This window comes from Lathyrus oleraceus, chromosome 7 (genome assembly GCF_024323335.1).
Source record: "Lathyrus oleraceus cultivar Zhongwan6 chromosome 7, CAAS_Psat_ZW6_1.0, whole genome shotgun sequence".
Classification (NCBI taxonomy): Eukaryota; Viridiplantae; Streptophyta; class Magnoliopsida; order Fabales; family Fabaceae; genus Lathyrus; species Lathyrus oleraceus.
Genome location: NC_066585.1, coordinates 388737799 through 388743864, shown reverse-complemented (window position 1 = coordinate 388743864; position 6066 = coordinate 388737799). Strand labels below are relative to the sequence as shown.

Sequence of the window (6066 nt, the reverse complement as noted above, 5' to 3'; positions counted from 1 at the left end):
TTCTTAGGTTCAATCTTTGACACAAAGCAGCCATGTGAGATCACTTCCCTTGCTTTAGTGGTGACCCCTTTATTTGGATCTCCTATAATAATATCTTTGGGATGATCCTTCTGAACTCTGATGTAGGGTCCCTTGTTGATTTTGTCATCTTCAGGTTCAGCTTGAGGAGGTTCACTTTCCTCTTGTCTAAGAAGTCAGCTGGGGAATCATTCAGAGATGTCTCGACATCGTCTGTGACATTAGTCTGTTGGTCATCAACCACAACATTAATAGATTCCATCAATACATTAGTTCTGGAATTAAAGACCCTGTAAGCTCTGTTGTTTGTTGAGTAGCCCAAAAATATTCCCTCATCACTTTTGGGATCCAACTTCCTTCTTTGTTCACGATCAGTCAAGATATAACATTTACTACCAAATACATGGAAGTATTTGACTGTAGGTCTTCTTCCTTTCCAGACTTCATATAGGGTTGTAGGAGTTCCTTTCTTCAATGTCACTCTGTTGTGAACATAACAGGCTGTGTTTATGGCTTCAGCCCAAAAATGGTAGGGCGATTTCTTAGCATGAATCATAGCTCTGGCTGATTCTTGAAGAGTTCTATTTTTTATTTCCACCACACCATTTTGCCGGGGAGTAATGGGAGATGAGAACTCATGATGAATTCCTTCTGAAGAACAAAATTCAGCAAATTTGCTGTTCTCAAATTCCTTCCCATGATCACTTCTAATTTTGATAACAGGACTTTCCTTTTCTCTTTGAAGGTTCAGACAAAGCTCCTTAAAGACTTCAAAAACATCAAATTTTTCTCTTATAAAATTGATCCATGTGTATCTGGAGAAATCATCCACCACCATATATACTTCTTCCCACCAAGGCTTTCTACTTGCATGGGTGATGACACTGAAATTCACCGTATTTTCGACTCCGATTTCGCATGCATTTTAGTAGTTTTATTGTCATTTTGTTGTGTTATTACTATGTTTCTCTTTGTTTTCAGGTTTTTACTTTAATCGGAGCCCCGATCAAGAAAAGGAATGAAAAATAGCTAAAAATCCTAAAATTCAGCATTTTGTACTTGTGGCTCCCACTGTGGCTGGCGCCATAGACCCTGCCATGACGTGTCCTAGCTCAACTTCCCTCAACTTCCATGTTCCCCACTACTTCAACTAAGGTGCCTCAGATTGGCCTTGTGGCGGGCGCCACAAGAGGAAAAGTTTTCCCTCCCATTTTCAAGTTGAAAGGCATCCTTGTCATTTCCATCATTTTATTCTCCTATAAATAGAGACTCGAATTCACTTGTTTAATCATCCAAACTTAGAGCAGAGGAAGATCTAAAGCAAAATTAGTTTCACTTAGGCATATATTCAGTATTTTAAAGTGGTAATCTCTTCGCATTGGGGTGTTACCACAATTGTGTAGTCGAGTTTTGTGATTGAGTCTGTAATCGAGTTTGGAGCACTTTGGAAGGAAGTTAATCCTGCCGCCATTTTCATTTCCGCTTTGCATTTGATTCAACCCTCCGATTGGAGCAGGTTTTTATTACTTTGCCTTTATCTATTTTATTTTCCCGCACTCTCTTTACTTAATTTATTTCCCGCACTCGCTTTACTTATTTATTTCCCGCACTCGCTTTACTTTTATTTATTTCCCGCACTCGCTTTACTTTACTTATTTCCCGCACTCGCTTTACTTTTATTTATTTCCCGCACTCGCTTTACTTTTATTTATTTTCCGCACTCGCACTACTTTTATTTACTTTCCGCACTCGCACTACTTTTATTTACTTTCCGCACTCGCACTACTTTTATTTAAATTAATGCACCTTTACTTTACCATGTCTAAATAAATCTGTAAGGTTAGAATGTAAGGATCGTAATTGAACCGATAATCCGTACAATTGTTCGTAGAAACACTTAAGGGCTATTTTAACTTTCAACTTAAGTTTTCCCGCACTTAATTTCCGTTGGGTAAGATCGAAAGCCGTCCAACGTCTTTTTAAACTTAATTGTTTTTAACTATTTCAAAAACAGCGAAAGCGCTTTGTTTAGTTCATTAGGAGTTTTTAACTTAAGAAGAAAAGAGATTTTAAAATTATTTTCGGACGCGTTTATAAGTTTAGAGTCTGGTTCGTGAGAACCTCTTTTGGTTAAGAAATCCAGGTTAAAATACTTTTCAACTTAGTCAAGATACTATATTTCTTAAAAATAGGTTTACTACTCTAATGCAATACGCGCCTTTTTATAAGTGACAATAAGAGGGTTTGATTAGGGAGTACAACTCGGTTCTGAATACGCGAAAGCGATAGTTCCTGTTAAATTGGTTCTTTTCAAAGTAGGAAACACTGCCCATAAGTAGTTCTATTAGCAAGTACTTGGATTATTAATTGATTATGTGAATTACTTTCGACCCTGTCTTTATTAATTGAACTTTATTTAATACTTTACTTTTCATTGCACACCCTAAAAACACCTATTTTGATTGCCTTTGATAAACACCATAACAATAGATAACGATAGATTGGCACTTGGTCTCTGTGGATTCGACAATCTTTTATATTACTCTGACGCGTTCGTATACTTGCGAAAAAGCACGCATCAAGTTTTTGGCGCCGTTGCCGGGGACCAATTTCGTCAAATTTCATCTCCCTGTTGTTATATCGTTTAGACTTAGGCTATTTCCCGCCGGTCAATGCGAAAAGCTCGCAGCACCGGAAGCTTAGTATACCCTCTAACAGAACCTGAACGTTATGCTCGCGCACGTTTATTCTTTCATAGAATTAAGAGAGCTATGGCCGAAGATCAAAACCAAAGACCTCTTAAGGATTTCGCTCAACCATCCAATGAAGAACCTAGTTCTAGTATAGTAAACCCAACCATACCAGCTAATAATTTTGAACTTAGACCGTCCCTGTTGCAACTAATGCAACATAGACAATTCGCAGGTCTCGCTACTGAGAACCCAAACCAACATTTAAAAATATTTCTCCAATTAGCAGACACTTTTAAAACCAATGGAGCTTCTCCTGAGGCAATACGTTTAAGATTATTCCCTTTTTCCCTCAGAGATAAAGCCCTATCATGGTTAGATTCCCTTCCACCCAATTCCATTACGACTTGGGATAACCTTAGAAGAGTTTTTCTTGCTAGATACTTTCCCCCAAGTAAGACCGCCGTTCTTCGAAACCATATAACTAGATTTACCCAAAACCAAGGAGAATCGTTGTTCGAAGCCTGGGAGAGATATAAAGAGTTGTTACGAGCATGCCCACGTCATGGTTTAGAAAATTGGTTAATCATTCAAACCTTATATAATGGACTTCACTATAACACTAAGATGACCACCGACGCTGCCGCAGGTGGTGCTCTAATGAACAAACCTTATCCTGAAGCTAGTGCCCTCATCGAAGATATGGCCCAAAACCATCAATCACGGGGAGTCGAACGAGCGACAGTTGAGAAGAAGGAAGCCCAAGGAGGAGTGCATGAACTAAGCTCTATAGACATGATGCAAGCAAAAATGGACGCATTAGCCCTTAAGGTCGAGCATATGTGCATAAACCCGAATACTGTAGCCGCAGTTTCGTCGGATTGTGAGATATGTGGAACAAAAGGACACCAATCTGCAGAATGCAGTCTATTAAACGAAACCCACTTTGAGCAAGTGAACTACACCCAAGGGAACCCATATTCGAATACCTATAACCCTGGATGGAGGAATCACCCGAACTTCTCCTATAAAAATAATAACCCTATCCAAAATAATGCACCTCCAAGACCTAGTTATCAAGCCCCAAGATCAAATCAACCTATGCAACATGTACCACCAAAGCCGAGCCTTGAGAAAATTATGGAAAATTTTATCACCGCTCAAACCCAACAAAACAAGGAGTTCATGAACCAGAACATTCATGTTAACGAATTGATTACTCAGTTAGGAACCAAGGTTGACCAAATAGTTACTCATACTAAGATGCTTGAAACCTAGATCTCTCAGGTAACTTTAAACCAAGCCCCTCAGACTACACCTGGAGGATAGTTCCCTGGACAACCTCAACAGAATCCGAGAGGACAAGCCAATGCCATTACTCTGCGAAGTGGGAACGCTTATGATGAGCCACCAAACCCAAGATTGAGTGAACCCGAAACTAAGGAATATACCAAACCCCCGGACGAAGTAAAGGAACCAGAGGAATCTGAAAACCAGGAAGGTCAAGAAAAGGAGAAAAACCTAAAGATAAAACTTATGTACCACCCCCGCCATATAAACCACCTATACCATATCCGCAAAGACTCAAACAAACCCAAATCAATAACCAATATCAAAAATTTATTAAAGTTATAGAAAAACTTCACGTAGAAATCCCTTTCACAGAAACCATCACCCAAATACCTTCTTATGCAAAGTTTCTCAAAGACATCCTTACCAACAAACGTAGACTAGACGATCCGAAGCCATTGGAATGTAATGCTATTTCCGAGATTAAGCTAGCCAAAAAAGATAAAGATCCTGGAAATTTCTCAATTCCTTGTCTTTTGGGTAGTCATGTCATCGAAAAAGCTTTTATAGACTTAGGAGCTAGTGTGAGCTTAATGCCTTTAGCAGTTTGTGAGAGGTTAAACTTAGGAGAATTACAACCCACTAAGATGTCACTTCAGTTAGCCGATAGATCTGTTAAGTATTCGATAGGCATTTTAGAAGATGTCCCTGTTAGGATAGGTCAGTTATGTATCCCTACTAATTTTGTTGTCATGGACATCAAAGAGGACCATGATATACCAATCCTTCTAGGTAGACCATTCTTATCAACTGCAGGAGCCATAATAGATGTCAAGAGAGGAAAGTTGACCTTTGAGGTAGGTGACGAGAAAATAGAGTTTATACTTTCGAAATTTCTTATGGCACCTGTGATAGGAGACGCGTGTTATGCCTTAGATATCATTGATGAATGCGTTAGAGAATTAGAACAAGAAGAAATTATAAAAACAATTAAGTTACCATCAACCCTCATAATGGAAGATGATGACTTTAGAAAACCCTACATCGATGACAACCTTTACGAATGTTTATCCCTTACCCCAGATCATATGCCTTGCCCTAAGAAACCAACCTTAGAACTTAAGGAACTGCCTAAGAATCTGAGATATGAGTTCCTCGATGAAGAGATGAACCGTCTAGTTATAGTCAGTGCTACCTTAAGCCAAGAGGAAACGAACCAACTTTTAGACGTTTTACGAAGATATCCCTCAGCCTTAGGATATAATATCTCTGACTTGAAAGGTATAAGCCCATCCGTATGCATGCATCAGATTTCGCTCGAAGAAGATTCAAAACCCTCCAGGGAACATCAGAGAAGAATAAACCCTATAATGAGTGATGCTGTTAAAAAGGAAGTTCTTAAGTTGCTTGAGGCAGGTTTAATCTATCAGATCTCAGATAGTAAGTGGGTGAGCCCTGTGCACGTAGTACCTAAAAAGGGAGGCATCACAGTCGTGCAAAACGATAAAGGCGAACATGTAGCAAAACAGTTAGAAAGACTATGATGCCTCCCTTTCTAGGCTTGGCGTCTTTTTTACTTTATAGGTAACGAATGGCAGCATGATCGGTGTAAACTATAATTTTTGCTCCTACCATGTGGCGTGATGTCTACGCTTGCATTGTCAAATGTGATAGATGCCAACGCACTGGAAACATTTCAAGGCGTGATGAAATGCCTCTAAGAAACATTCAGGAAGTAGAACTCTTCGACGTATGGGGTATAGATTTCATGGAACCTTTCCCACCATCCTTAGGAAATAGGTATATCTTAGTATCTGTAGACTATGTGTCTAAGTGGATTGAAGCTATAGCTGCACCCACAAACGACACTAGGGTTCTGATTAAACTGTTTAAAAACTATATATTCCCTAGATTTGGAACACCACGCTTAGTCATAAGCGATGGAGGATCACACTTCATATCAAGGATATTTGACAAACTTTTAAGAAAATATGGAGTTAGGCATAGAGTAGCAACACCATACCATCCACAAACTAACGGCCAAGTGGAAGTATCTAATAGGGAGATA

General features: G+C 39.2%; 1 non-coding gene across 1 annotated transcript; it reads right to left on the bottom strand.

Moving 5' to 3' along the window:
• Nucleotides 1-3173: 3173 nt before the first annotated feature.
• LOC127108973 (small nucleolar RNA R71) lies at nucleotides 3174-3280 on the bottom strand. The gene has a single exon (XR_007796466.1). It is a non-coding gene; the product is annotated as a small nucleolar RNA R71 (small nucleolar RNA).
• Between the last annotated feature and the right edge of the window lie 2786 nt (nucleotides 3281-6066).